The sequence below is a fragment of the Piliocolobus tephrosceles genome, chromosome 1, assembly GCF_002776525.5.
Source record: "Piliocolobus tephrosceles isolate RC106 chromosome 1, ASM277652v3, whole genome shotgun sequence".
Lineage (NCBI taxonomy): Eukaryota > Metazoa > Chordata > Mammalia > Primates > Cercopithecidae > Piliocolobus > Piliocolobus tephrosceles.
In genome coordinates, this window is record NC_045434.1 from 121,973,121 (window position 1) to 121,988,864 (window position 15,744).

The 15,744-nt window shown below is 38.4% G+C and overlaps 1 protein-coding gene and 1 long non-coding RNA gene across 2 annotated transcripts in view; one reads left to right on the forward strand and one right to left on the reverse strand.

Moving 5' to 3' along the window:
• The window catches only part of PALMD (palmdelphin), a 48,438-nt gene that overhangs the window by 10,574 nt on the left and 22,120 nt on the right, over window positions 1–15,744 (reverse strand). The window lies entirely within an intron of this gene.
• The window catches only part of LOC111555170, a 55,218-nt gene continuing 47,818 nt past the window's right edge, over window positions 8,345–15,744 (forward strand). Inside the window, exon 1 of the long non-coding RNA XR_002735441.1 lies at window positions 8,345–8,425. This is a non-coding gene — a long non-coding RNA (uncharacterized LOC111555170). The remainder of the gene's footprint in view (window positions 8,426–15,744) is intronic.

Sequence of the window (15,744 nt, forward strand, 5' to 3'; positions counted from 1 at the left end):
AAGTTCTCTCTGATAAAGTGTCATTTGAGCAGAGATATGAAGAGACGTGATGGTTTCAAAGGGAGTGTGCTCCAGAGAGATGGAAGAGTAACTACAGAGCTTGAAGGAAGACCTGAGAGAATAGAAAGGTGAAATGAAGTCAGAGAGGAGGCAGATGGTCAGATAGACAGGGCCTTGTGCATGGAAAGGCTTTAGGGAAGCCATTGGAATTTTGAACAGGGAGGAAACATGCTATGACTTGAAATGTAAACAGTTACACTGTGTGGAGAATAGACTGGATGGGGCAAACATGGAGGTCAGTTGTCCTAAAAATCTAGATGAAGATGGCGTAATCCAGGTTGGTTGCCAGTAGAAGGGTGAGAAGTGGTTGGATTCTGGAAATATTTGAGAGAAAGAGCTGCCAGAATTTGTTGGTGATTACATGCAGGGGATAAGAGAAAGGGAGATGTCAAGGTGATTCCACTGTTTGTTACCTGAATAATTGGAAACATGCAAATACAATTGGCTGAACAGAAATCTGGGAGAGAGAAGAAAGGGGATTTGTGGGGGATATGTTAAATTTGAGACAATCAAGTGTGATATGGAGAAGATAGTTGGATATACAAGACTGGAGCTCAGAGAAGTCTGGGTTTGAACATATACATTTGGGAGTTGGTATTTATTACCACAGGAGTGGATAAGTTTTCCTAGAAAGTGAGGGAGATAAGAATTCCAAGGCCTGAATCTGGGGCAATTCACCATTTAGAGATCTGGTCAATGTTAACTTCATAGAGTTTTCTTTTCTTTCTTTCTTTTTGGAGATGGAGTCTTGCTCTGTCATCTAGGCTGGAGTGCCATGGTGCAATCTCGGCTTACTGAAACCTCTGCCTCCTGGGTTCAAGCGAGTCTCCTGACTTAGCCTCCTGAGTAGCTGGGACCACAATAGTGCGCCACCACGCCAGGCTAATTTTTGTATTTTTAGTAGAGATGGGCTTTCACCATGTTGGCCAGGCTGGTCTCAAACTCCTGACCTCAAGTGATGCGCCTGCCTCGGCCTCCAAAGTGCTGGGATTACAGGCATGAGCCCAGCGACTCCAGCTAGTTTCTTCCTGTCTCTGCCCCTTTCTTTTCCTGGGGCATAGAGACAAAGCTCTTGGTCTGCTCGACCAATGACACCTTAGGGAATTTTGAAATGCACTGGTGTTCGTTGTTGTTTCTCTCTGAAGAAAAAACTGTGGGTAATGTAATGCCATGTGATTTGTCCCAAGAATCTCTTTAGACTAATATGGTAAGAATATGAGGTTGAAAACCTGAAAACCTCATCAGCATATCTGTTAATGAATATTTTTGAAGGTTTTCAAGTCACTGGGTACATCATGACATGTTTGTGAAAACTAAACATAAACACCTCCCTTCCATTCTTTATCACTCACTCACAGCCAACTCTGAGTTAAAAAGGATAACTAGGAAGCATCTTGGTACTAATTACTTAGAATCACAAACCTCTAACAGGAGATGCCTACTTATGTAGAACATTTCCTAAAATTTCCACTTCAATGCAAAACTTGACTTCTTATTTTTGTGTATTGATTTAATATTTCTAATATTTACAGTCAATATAAATATCAGATGAAAGTTAGTGATTCGCTGCTCTAGAAAAGCTTTCTAAAAGATCAGAATGCTAATGGAAATGATGAGAGGCTTAGAAAGCATAACTGAGAGTAAGGAACTGGATGCTCCCAGAACCTCCCCAAGCCCCTCCACTTGGTCAGAAGTCAGCGGTAGCCTAGCAGTGGAGAAGAGGACATTTGACAACCTCTACACCAGATAATGCACTGAGTTTTTGAGGACTTACTGTCCTTAAGGGGCATAAAACAAAAATTGCAACTAGTAGGCAGGGCAATTTTTGTGTTATCTAGCACAGTGGTACGTAACCAGAGGCGATTTTGCTCCCTGGGGATATTTGGCAAAGTCTAGAGACATTTTTGTTTCTCATAACTTGGCGGCGGCGAGGAGTGCTGCTGACACCTAGTGGGTAGAGGCCAGGGATGGTGCTAAATGTCCTGTCATGCACAGAACAGTTGCCTCACAACAAATAATTATTTAGTCCAAAGTGTCAATAGTGCTGGGGTTGAGGAATCCTGGATACCTAAAAGAATGCCTGATATAGTGTAAGTTCTTGATAGGTACTTTATAAGGAATTTGTTTATATTCATTTCTTTTATATTTTAATTTTTTCCCTATTATTCCCTTCCCATTCCAATATACATAAATGTTTGTGTATCTATTTTTTTCCCATTTTCAATGACCACTCAAGTTAAGAGAATATTCGGCCCTGATTTAAAGCTTAAATAATGCAAGACTTAAATTAGGGACTCTTACCTAATCCCTTTCCAAAGGTAGTGTTGGGGGAGAGAAAAAATTTGGCAAGTATAAATGAAGTATTGGGAAAATAAATAGGATGGAATTTGAAATCAGATCTTTACTTACAGAGTCTGAACTCTTAACTCCTCTCCAATTAGCCACTGTAGAAAAAATATATATTCCTCAGGGTTATTTTGCTGTACTGGGGATTTTTTCTGCTCAGTGGGTTAGTCCGTCTAATAAGGATTAAAGTCTGGGCTTTATCTTTTATTTATATATATATATATACACACACACACACGCACACACACACATATATTTATATATACATATATATTTATATATACATTATATATATATATATAGAGAGAGAGAGCCTATTTGCTGGGTAAAAAGAGGGTTATTTTCAAGAGCTCCCTAGGTAAAAGCAGGTAGCTTTCATTTCATGAACTGTTGCAGTAATAACCTCCCTTAATCATCACGAGATAATGTCTCCAATCCAATTCCAACATACAATTTTTTGTCTTGAATAAAAGGACAGCACATAAATGCTGGATGCATCAGGAAGAGGTTATTTTAGAAGGCAATATATATATGCATATATATACACACACATACATGTACATGTATGCATGTACATATATACATATGTGTATGTATGTGTGTTTATCTGTGAGTGTATATACATATATATGTAAAATTAAAATTGTTTCAAATGGAGAGCATTTGGGGAGGTTACCGTGGGGTAACTCTTTAACCTTTACATGCCTATCTTTCAATTGATGGGTTAGAATTTCCGTAAGTGCTGCCATCCCCATCTTTAGAAGGTATTACCTTTCAGAATGGGAATTGAGCTCCTTGAAATGCTGATTCAGTTTGGTGAGGAACAGGCAGCAGAGAAAGAAATAGCCTCCTTGGTGCCTCCCAGGCTGTTAGATGGGGCTTGATGGATGAGTCAGTGCCTCTCACAATTTCTGAGAGTTGGTGGGCAGGCATCATGTGCCAATTTAGATAAGCAGAGTACATGAAAAAGGATTTGTAATGCTATCCATTATTGGAATCTTTCTTCTCCTTGCCTATTTGCTGGGGAAAAAGAGGGTTATTTTCAAGAGTTCCCTAGGTAAAAGCAGGTAGCTTTCATTTCATGAACTGTTGCAGTAATAACCTCCCTTAATCATCACGAGATAATGTCTCCAATCCAATTCCAACATGCAATTTTTTTGTCTTGGAAAAAAGGACAGCACACAAATGCTGGATGCATCAGGAAGAGGTTATTTCAGAAGGCAATTTTTCTGCTGCTAAGGGTCCATTTATCTCTCTCAGCTTTTGGTGGAGTTAACAAGGTCTCACAACCTGATAGAGTTTGCCATTAGGGGCCAAACAGACTGGAACTTATGAGGGGAAAAACCACACAAACCAAAATTTAAAAGTCATCATCCTACCTTTCAACACTTCATGTGTTAGCATTTATAACATTTAACACATATTGCATATTTACATTGCGCCAGACACTGGCCTATTTCGTCCTTACAGCAACCCCCACGAGCACTGCTGTTAGTTCCAATTGACAAATGAGCAAGCTGGGCACCTAGAAAGGCAACCGACCCAGAGGCTCACAGGCAGCCTGAGGCAGGATGGAATTTGAAATCAGATCTTTACTTACAGAGTCTGAACTCTTAACTCCTCTCCAATTAGTCACTGTAGAAAGAAAACTTAAAAAAATGGATTCTTAGGAACTTAGACACAACATTCATTTTGCTCTGCAGTATAAAGGGAATTTTTAATTTCTATGATAATAAAGGAAGTGAAGATTGAAATGATAGCTGGGGCACACCAGTGTGTAAAAGTGTTGACCCATTACATATAAAGGGAATATTTCTGTCCTAATCTTCCTTAGGGTTATTTTGCTGTACTGGGGATTTTTCTGCTCAGTGGGTTAGTCCGTCTAACAAGGATTAAAGTCTGGGCTTTATCTTTTTTTTTTTTTTTTGGCTGCTTGACTTTGGTTCTGAGTTCTTAGAACAGTCTCCTTCAAAGAATCTAGGGTTTCCTAAGCTAATGCCACTTTATAGCACGACTTTCTTTGCTTCCACACAAGACTGTGTTGTTCAAAGTAATTGAAGCAGTACATCTTAAATATAAAGCTGGCTAATGCAATTTGATTATGTTACTGCAGTTTCAAGGTAACCACCAATGCTAGGTATGAAATTAAGTTTATGACTGGCTCTTACCTATACTTTGAAGGGACTGATGAGTTACTTGCATTTCAGTAGCCCAAACTCTCTTATTAAAAGCCAGGACTACACCTAAAGAGAGGGTCCAATGGCTATTTCTCTGGGATAGCCTGAGTCAGCAGGTGTTATGCCACTACTGATGTGCCTCTGAGGCCAGCTGATGGAAGTGCTAGGACCAAACCCCCACCTCCAACATTCCCCAAACTAGAAAAAGAGGGATTTTTATTTTTTTATTTTTTTATTTTTTTTAAGAGACTAGGTACGCCTGTGTTGCCCAGCCTTGTCTTTAACGCCTGGGCTCAAGAGATCCTCCCACCTTGCCTTGGCCTCCCAAAAAGCTGGTATTACAGGTGTGAGCCACCATGCCCCGCTGGATCCAGTTTGTTTTGGGACTCACAGGTTCTCAGAATGTCTTTGCCTCTGGTAAGTACTGAATTCTGCCTAGAGTGGTGAGCAATTCTAGCTTGATTCTCCACTTGGACTAGAGATTCTCTTCCCTTTCTTCCCCACTAAATCTTGGGAGAACAGGAAACAGTTGGTGGTTTACCTATATTTTTTGTGAGTTTTTGTGTGAAGGCCCACTTTCTCAGGGGAAGAAAAGACTTTACAGCTCTACCCGTGGAAACAGAAAATGAACCCATCTCAAAGCTAATACAGTTGGCTTAATCCTTTAACCCCTCCAAGCTTGTTCTCTCATTTAGGAAATAATAATAGTATTCACTAAAGGTTGTCTTAAGGAGATAGTTGAGGTAATTGTTCATAAACCTCTACAACAGGGCATGATGCAGAGGAGTTCCTTAATAAAGACGAGTTACTGGGCTGGGCATGGTGGCTCATGCCTGTAATCCCAGCACTTTGGGAGGCTGAGGCGAGTGGATTACTTGAGCTGAGGAGTTTGAGACCAACCCTGCCAACATGGTGAGACCTTGCCTCTACGAAAAATAAAAAAATTAGCTGGGCATAGTGTCATGCGCCTATAATCCCAGCTACTCAAGAGGCTGAGTCAGGAGAATCGCTTGAACCTGGGAGGTGGAGGTTGCAGTGAGTTCACGCCACGGCACTCCAGTCCGGGTGACAGAGTGAGACTGTCTCAAAAGAAAACAAAAAAAGATGCTTTTCTCTTTCTTAGTTTGCTTGGGAGAGGAGGACTATCTGTGACAACTCCATTGGAAGACAAAAATCTAGCAAGTCCATTTGGGTGTTTGATCTGCAACTTTAGCAAGCATGGTACTAATATAGCTTCAGGGACATACTTGTCTTTGCAAGTGCTGATCTAAACAGAAAATCTCAACAGTGATCTAGCATGATTGGAAGAGTTGTAATAATATGTACGAGGATGATGTCTATTTAGTAAATGTGGGCAGAAAGAACATTCTAGTCTTTTTTGACAACCTGTTATTTCCTCTCTCCACACCCCACCCCCGATCCATCCTCCTTTTGTTCTTTTTCGTGATAGAACTCCCTGAGTTTTATATGATTTCCTGGCTACATTGCTATTGGACTACATTTCCCAGTGTCCTTGGCATTCAGATGATACCATGTGAATAAATTCTGGCCAACAGGGTATTAGCAGAATTGACATCTGCAACCATCAGGTCATGCCTTTAAAATAGAGCTGCTTGTCCTCCATTTATCTCCCTTCCTGAAGTGGAATGCAGATGAGGTAGTGAGCTGGCTTTGACCATATAGCCAAGGGCATCCCTTAGGAGGTAGCAAAGCAACAAGACAGAAAGAAATAGGGCCTCTAGATAACCTCATGTAACACTGATGCTCTCCTCTGCTTGAATGTCTACCAGTTAGGATTTGATGTATGTGAGACAAATGAACCTTTCTATCTCATTTAAGCCACTGCTCTTGAGGACTCTTTTAAAGTGACAAAACCCATATGCTGACTATTGTGTAACCTTATGGGGAATGAATTGTAGTGTGACACATTTTGTGTGATTTTTCATAATTTTTTAAATTGATTTGCAGAATTACTCATTATCTTGCAGTTCAGGTAGTTAACTAGTAAAAACAGAAAAATTAATCAGTCTTTGCTCCCAGTGGTTAAAGGATTTATATGTTTCTAAAAAATGTATCAAATCTGGCATGATTTGTGTTGACAGCTGGCTAATACTGAATGGTTTAGGTTTGCAGTGAAAAATGAAAGTTCTTTTTATTTTTTAAAACCATAGCTCATCTAAAATAATCTCTCTGGAAATTCAATGACTATTATTGAGTACATATAGTTGACTTTAGTCAAGTTATCTTGACTGCAGTGTGCTGGTCATACGTAATAGGCAGATACATTACTACTAATGGGTCAGAGGTTAAAGATATTTCATCTTTACAGATAATTTGGCCAATGGTAATACCAACCTATATTTTCTTAATAAAGTTGAGAGTAGTGTAATCTATTAGAAGTGGAGCTTTTTTTTTTAACTTTTTAAAGTTGAGGTTTAATAAATTTCATCAAACATATAGCAAACCTTTATTAAGGACCTATTACATATCAGGCATATTTTCTTCACTAAGCTGAAATAAAATCATTATCTTAAGTGAAATAACTCAGAAACAGACAAATACCACGTGTTCTAATGTATAAGTGGGTGCGAAGTAATGTGTATATATGGACATATAGAATGGAATAATAGTCACTGGAGACTCAGAAGGGTGAGAGGGTGGGAGGGGTATTACAGAAATTACCTAATGGATACAATGAACGTTACTGGCTGATGATTGCACTAAAAGCCCAGACTTCACCACTATTCAATGTATCCATGTAACAAAACTGCACTTGTACGCCCTATATCTATAAAAATTTTTAAAAAGTGCATATCAAAAAAGATGAATAATTCAATGCACAGACAGTAGGTAAGAACAAAAACTATCCAGTATGGCTGGTGTTCTTAAAAAAAAAAGAAGAAGAAGAACAAGAACTGCCTTAGAACCAGCCATTGTCAAAGGGCATTTTTGCTTTGCTTCTTGATGTTAATTGTTCACATTTGATACCAAGGAACAGGACAGAATAAGGAAGATCTAACCTACTAGTGCAAACAGTCATATGCTACTGGTAAGCATGCCAGAGAATTAAAGGGCATTTGGCATACAGCAAACACTAAGTTTGCCACAAGCCAGATCTATTGCCTCTAATTCTGAGCATTTAAGAATAGGACAAACAATACAATGCAGCAGCTTTAAGAAAACAAGAAGCAGACAGGCAAGGGAACAAAGACATTGAAACAAGCATCAGTTTGCTCTGATGGTAGGGAACAGAGCAGATGTTTAGAAAGCTGAATAATTAATTATATGTGAATAGCTTTTGCATGGGTGAATCTCATCTCCTAATATAACTCTGCAAATATTATTAATTATCTTATGGGCAGATGATAGTATCTTGATTTGAAACTGCCATGTAGGCATGTAACGTTACAAGAGAGTGATTTAGTAGGAAAGCAAACCCTCTTAATCAGAACAATATTTTGCAAACTGAGGGTTTCATTTGCCATGAAAAATAAGAAACAAAACTGGTTTTTAGAGAATCAGCCACTATCATGCACAAGTTATTATACAAATGTCATTTTCAAATGAATGCAAATAAACATAGTCTCAAGGTTGATGTGATACGAAGGATTGGTTAGTTATGGGCTTCTCAACTGCTCTGGTGGGATAGAAACTAGGTGTGTGTGTTTTTTAATTAGGGCTTGTAGAGGACCTTGTAGTACATGCCAAACATTTAATAGGTGTGAAATAATTGTAATAATTTGACTTGTACCCAGGTGTCATGAGTTTCCCAAGTGGCCATCAACTACTGTTGTGGCCAGGACATGGCAAGTTAACTGAAGATATACTTATCCATGATTCTGGTAAGCCTCTTTTATTTTCCTAAAAAAAAAATTGTAGAGAAAAACATTTCTATGAATAAACTACTTGTAATTATATAATGAAATGGCAAAAAGTATTCAATGATGGAGACAGCTAGTGACTCTTTCCTTTCAGAAATAATTCCTGGCTTTGTGCCTTGGTAACCCTTAACATTTATCCCTGACTATATTACAGAGCAGCCACTATATTTCCTATTTTTTATCCACTTCATTTTTGCTTTGCTTCTTGATGTTAATTGTTCATATTTGATACCAAGGAACAGGACTCTATTGTTTGAAGATCAACAAATATAAATTCCAATCCTAATAAAACATCGAATAACCAACGAGAATCAGATAACCTTGGGTGGTCTAAATGGACAAAGTGACATTTGCCTTATGGCAGACAAAAGGTGCATCACAAAGGGGTGGGTGTGGAAGTGTTTTGAGCTGGTAAAATTAGTCACGGGAAACTATCCTGCAGAAGGGAGAAGCCTAGGCCCGGTGGCAGGCAGCACAGATCCTTTCTCTATTACAGTGAGTCGCGGCTCTTGAACATTCTTCCTTTATGACCAAGGCTTGGAGAACGGATCACTGAAACTAATTCACCTCCCACTTTCTGGATTGTTCATTTGCTCCTTTGTTCATCTTTACTCGTGTCAGCACAGTCAAAGATCTATGACAACTCGGCTAATGGTGTCAAATTTGTATTTCAAGGCACTGAATACCATTTTAAATGAGATAATAAATGTAAATGCATTTTGAAAAGTTAAAGGATTTAAAAAGAGAAAAACACAAATATATTTTTTGTAGGGGAGCTTATATGGAATCTTCTCTGTAAGACTCAAAGACTTACATATGGCAAGTTCTCAATAATGTTCACGGAATGAATCAAGAATAAGCAGTGTGAGGTCTGGTGGGAAGGGTCTGGAGTCAGAAAGACCTACGTGTGACTCCTGGCATGACTGTTACCAGATTGATAGCTTTCTATGCTTTAGTGTCCTTATGTACAAAATGAGGCTAATTAGACTTCCCTCAGAGAACTGTCATTCTCAGAATAGTGCTCCATAAAGGGTAGCTGTTGTTACATAAATTGAAGTGGAGTGGAGGGAGGACCCTCAGAGGTTATTGCAATCTACTTTTCAGCCTATCGTGGCGGGAGCCAGTAACCATTTAATCCTTATTTCTACTAACATATAGATGAGATTGGCAGGTGTGAACAAGAATGAATGCTGAAAGGTCGGGATAAGGAAAATAAAGGGCATATGGAGGAAGGGAAAATGGAGAGAAAGTAAACAAAGCGATGGTGAGAAGTTAAAACATGCCATTGATAATTGTTTCAAAAACCAGGACACCGCTACCATTTAACTTTGCCCTTGACTTAAAATAGCTGGATGTTTATTCTTTTTTTATTTTTAAAAGAGTTTCAAAGCTTTCCTTTTCAGTTCATTAATGTTCAAGTCATTATCTAGGCTTCTTCAGCTGGTCCTCTTAGAAAGGTAGTATTTTAAAACATTCATCTATACATCATCTATTTTACTCATTAATTCATTTATTAAGCTATGTATTCACAGGTATTCCTACTATGTGCTAGGCGTTGTACTAGGGGCCTGTGTGTGTGTGTTTTGGTGGATTGGAGTGGGTAGTCTTCTTCCCTTTTTTGCTTTTAAGTTTGGTTTACTCGGCTTTTTTTTTGTTGTTAAATTAAAAGTGAAGCTCCTGAATTAAAAATAATCAGACTATCTGGGAAATTAAAAACAACAACAGATGAAATATTACAAATCTGGTAAACCAATTAGTCAAATATGGAGAGTGAAAAATATGCTTGGAATGATTTTGACTCATGTAATTACCTTAGAATAATTTCTTCAGTGTCTCTAGGCAACAGCAAATTTAATAAGAAACAACTGGTAGAGTTTTTTTCGCCTTTTTTTTCTTTTTCTTATGTTGTCATAAAAGAGCAGCTTGTCTATCTCTCTGCTATGTGGTATTAGATACGGGTTAGGGTAGGAAGGCAGAAACATCTAGAATGTAATATTTTTCACTTAGCGTACCTCACCCGTGTTTGATGAAACATTAGTTTCATTAAGGTACAATTGACCTGCACAGGTAGTTAAAAGCGTTAGGTAGGGGTTAAACTTGGATGGAAATAATAACAAACTAAACTTTGATAAATGACAACCAGTAACAACAAAATTTAACTTTTATATTTCGACATCAATGTTTTGGGTTCCCTTTTGAATTGAGTCTTGCCTGCTCTCTTTTGAGTTAATTGAGTATATTATTGCTTTACGTGATATTGAACAGAATGCATTTTCTTGGGTTTCAGCTACTTTTGTGGAGGAATTTTCCTCAAGTTATGTGGGATGTGGCTATAGCTGCTGTGCCAGTCTACTTGGCTTTTCACATGACACGTAGTCACATAGACATCCAAGGCTTCACATACACCTTTGCCCATTTGTATCATCTGCGGAAGGCAGTTTCTAACTATTTGGGGGACAAATGAAAGTTCATTAAAAGAAGGCAGAAGGTCAGAAGGGCACTTTGGAGTATTTAAAAAAAAATCTGTACTAGAGAACATTTAATCATAAGTAGCTTATCCTTCCCAAAGGGAATGCAGTGTATTTGCATCATTCTCCTCGGCAGTTAACCTTTTACATTTCATGCTTATGACATTTCTGTCAGGCGCTCTGTGTGCTCCAATTAAAGTCAGAGGTCTTTGGACACAGTTCAAGAAGTACAGTGTCTGGATGGGAGCTTGGCGCAGGGCAGTTTGGATAAGGGAGGTCATGGACAACTGCAGGGCAGCTGGATAGGAAAGAAGAACCTAGGATGTGAACAAGTTGCTGGGGGCATACTTCCTATGGAGACTTATTGGAGGTGTCATTTTGGGTGTGGGCTATTGAACAGAGGAGAGCAAGGAAAGTGTTAGGACAAGATTTCCAAACCAGGATATAAATTTGTGCACATGGATATTTGGACTGAAAAATCAGTGCACCTGTGCCTACAATCAGGCAGTAAATGGTTCAGTGGTCTCAGTAAGAGCAGGGCTCATTTGGGAGGCAAATTGAAACTCTGTTTAAGCAAAGTGATTCAGAAGGAGATGTTCAGTATAGCCTTCCCCTGAGAACATTTCCTCCTAAGGTATTAATCAGGGCACCAGGCAAAATACTCCACAATATTGTTCCACAGCTAAGCATGTAACTCAGAGACAGAAACCATGGAAACCCACTTATTTTCTGAAATGTTGCCTCTCTTTGGAAGAGAAGACGACAGGATGAATAAGCAGATATGCTTTACTTAAAGGTTATGCGTGAGTCAGGGTACCCCCTGAATGTCTTTAATATGTTAAATATTCAGATAAATGTCTACATAGAGTGGTACACATAAAAGTGAAATTATAGCATAGATTGGAAATTTAAAAATTGCTATAAAAGTATAGAGTTTACAGAATTTAACATTTGTAAAAAATTTCTGCAGGATCTGAGGTGCAATTTTATTTTTATGATTAGGACTTTTAATTAGGTTTAAAACCCTGGCTTTTTACGTTTAGCTGTATGACCTAGGGTGAGTTAGCCTCTGTAAGTGTCAATTTTTCTCATCTGTTAAGTGTTACCTACCTAATAGGGTAGTGGTGAGAATTCAGTGAAATCATATACATGAAATGTTTAGCACAATGCCTGGTCCACAGCAAATGTTCCACAAAAATTAACCCCTATGGTAGCATTCTAGCCTTTAAGCCATAAAAAAAAAATCAGATTATTTCCAAGTGGAAATATACTCATCGGTTAGTCTTCTCAGTTTACTCCAAGAAAAACACTCTTTGTACTAGCATAAAGAAAGGAGAGCACTTGGCCAAAAAATAAAAATACCTGGATACAGATCCGTGCAGTGTTGTTCTTCTAATTTCACCTTTGGGTGAGGACTAGTATTTAACATTTTTTGCACACCTACCATGTGTCAGCCACTCTGTATTCACAGCAGTCTTGTGAAGTGGCTGTAACTGTCCCACATTACAGGCAGGGAAACTGAGGCTCAAAGAAATGAAAGAACATGGCCAAGCCTATGTACTATGTCAGCAAAACAGGGATTTGAATGCCAGAGGCAATGCTGTTTCAGTTCATCTCACAACACCTTGGAAGTAGAAAGAAAGAAAGGTTCATGGGCAAAGTCTGGCCCGGCTATTGACTCCACGGTAGTAGCAATATTTCTATTTTGATCTTCCCATTAAAGTCTTATCCTGTAGCTGAGGGGCCTGGCAGAGTGGCAAATGTCACCCTCGAGCAGGCACGTAAGTCAAGTGATAAATCACATTCAGAGTTTGAGTTACTTTCCCTGCTTAGGGATTGTGAGTGGCTCTCTCCAGTTCAACTTCATCAGTTGGCTCCATTGCTACTCAGTGCTAACAGGAAATTGTACTGATGTAGCTGGTAATAAGAGCTTCTCAAGCACTGTGGGTACTTGTTTAGGAGAAAGATTGAATTTAAAAACATGCACCTGAATTTTTTTTTTTTTTTTTAGCTGCTTTACAAACACCTGAGAAGAAAATGTTCCATTATCAGATAAAGCTGCTTTGGCAATGTGATTTTTATAATGCTGGGCAGTAGGGGAAGTTGCTGAATACAGACAAGGCATAGTTATTTTTTCTCTTCGTGTGTTGCTTTGGAACATTCTGTTACTTTTATATTTTTAACCAGATAAACATGCCTCTATAGGTCACAAGAAAACAAATTCTTTACGTTTTTTTTTTTTTTTTGCAAATACATCTTTTCAGGATCATTCCTTAAACAAAGCAGTTTGCTGATAATTAGAGATATTTGTCTGTGTTTGGTGTTTTACTATTTCTAGAGCATTTGCATTTACAGCTCTCCTTTCATTTTTCAGCTGGAGAGCACTGAACCGGGCTTGCTTTGAAATCTGAGTCTACCCTTTACTGACTCTGTGACATTAGTTAAGTCACTTTCTCTCTCTGCGCCTATTTCCTCATCTGTGAAATGGAGGTGTTGGTGCTTTCTTTCTAGGATTGTTGTTTTTAATGACTTAATGTAAGTGCAAGTGCTTTGTAAATTATACAAGTTCCTTTAAAAATGAACCACTACTGTTACTATTACTTACATTTAAGGACTAAACTAATTTGATGTTCACAAGGAGTAGTGATGGATTCATAGCATCATGAAGATCTAAAAGTTGTAGTGAGATGCGAGAAACTGGGTAATGAACAAACGTGTAATCAGTAATTTACCAAAGAGAATAGGGGGACATAGAAGGAGATTCTAAGTGTAGTTGGAGCTTTTTGGAGAAAGGAGAGCAAAGGTACAGAACATACTTCAAAGATTTTCTATAAGAGAGATACCTTTCCAGTCCACAGAGGTTGCTGTGTGCCATCATTTCACAGGCACTGTGGAGTAGTCAAATGGGTCAGTCCCTGACCTGCCACTTCCAAGTTGTGTGAATTCCTTAACTTCTCTGAAAGAAGTGAAGGTAATAATACCTACCCTCACTGGGTTATGAAGATTAAATGGGACAATATTTGTAAAGTGCCTGGTGTATACTATGGCTTATTAAATATATATCTCTCTTCATCTCCTTCCTCCTTCTCCTTTTTAATTTTTGGTTAGGAAGGAGCTCTAACTAGACAAGCCACTATCAATACTACTAGGAGCTTATGTGCTTCTCAGAGCATTCAGGCAAGGCCTAAAAGCAATCGGTAGAGTCCTGGTTAATACTAGGATTACTCAGAATGCTGCGCAAGCCTGTTAATGGAGTTTGAGTATATGTAGCCACTTCCATTATCATCAGATGCAGAGAAAGTTGTAAGTGTTCAGTATGTGGAAAGACTCTAAAAGGAGATTTTGAGGGGAAGCAAGTAGGTGTCTGTGTAGTAGGAAAGGTTTGCAGGGATTAAATTCAGGACTCCTTCAGAGATAAGGGTTCTGTGTTGAGGAATGAAGAAAGTAATCACCCACTTATGCTGGGATCTTGGTGAGAAAGTCTTGCTAAGGGATGCCTTGATAAGAATTGAGTTTTTCAAACCATAGAGTTGATTTATTGGGTTATTTTAAAAGTATTTATTATCTACTATTTAGAAGCACTTCGAATCTTTGAGAAAACAACTGATGGGTTTATAAATGCAAACATTTCAATTATATAACCTTTTAAGAATTGTTAATTTCAAAAACATCTAGATAAGGATAAGCAGTCAATGATTTTAGCTATTAAATATACAAGTGCTTGCAATTAATCAAGTAAAATGCAAATCATTTGAAGAGAGGAAGCCTTTTTTCACATTGTCAGTTTTAAACCTAATGAGATCTGTTTTATAGCGCAGTGAGTATGGACAAAATGTGGTCGTAGCACAGTCACCAAATACTTTTCTATGTTTCAGATCTTTTCTATAGTCCTCACTAAAGGCAATACATTAAAGCAAAACTTTGAAAGTTGTCTATATTCAAAGATGGGTAGACTTTAATTTGTTGTCGTGATTATAACACAAGAAACTCCATCTTTTAAATGTTTTCCCTGTGTGGGTTAGAAAATGATTCTGGCCTTTCCTGTATCTGTTTCTTTTGTGTTTTTTTTTTTTTTGCATGTGATAATACTAATAATCCCATCTTACATTTAAGCTTTCTGGTTTTTTCATGTTCATCACCTTATTTCAAGCCAAGATAATTTTAGAACATTACTTCTTGCACCAGCAGTTGCCTGACTGTACTGATCTCACAAATTAAGCAGGAAAGGATGTTGAGAAATGATGTGAACACCTGTGAGCAAATCATCAAAGAATCAGAAGAGGGAAACTGTGAACAGAGTATTCCTGTAGAACCTTCTTTCCAAAATACAATGGTTGTGACTGGGGAGGGCCTGAGAGAAATATGATGGAAGGACAGGGTAAACACACCTGTAGGCTTGTCACCTGTCCTAAGGTGAGAGTAGGGACTGGGGCTGTGAAGAAGGACTGTTGTTTGCATACCTACCATGCACCAGGTAGGTGCTGGTAGTTTAGCACACATATTTTTTAAAAGGTAGGCATTGTTACTACCATTCTGCAGGAAATAGGCTCAGAGAGGTATGAGTAAGTCATCAATATGCATTTAAAAATAAATCTAGTGTTGCTATACTCAGGTGATATTTATAGTAAAATTTCTATTGTGGCCTTCTGGTGTGTTTCCTTAGTCTTTTTTAGAAATTCATATGGAATTTCTAAAGGCTGACCGTGGTGGCTCACACCTGTAATCCAAGTACATTGGGAGGCCGAGGCAGATGCATCACTTTGAGCTCAGGAGTTCTAGACCAGTCTGGGCAACATGGTGAAACCCCTTCTC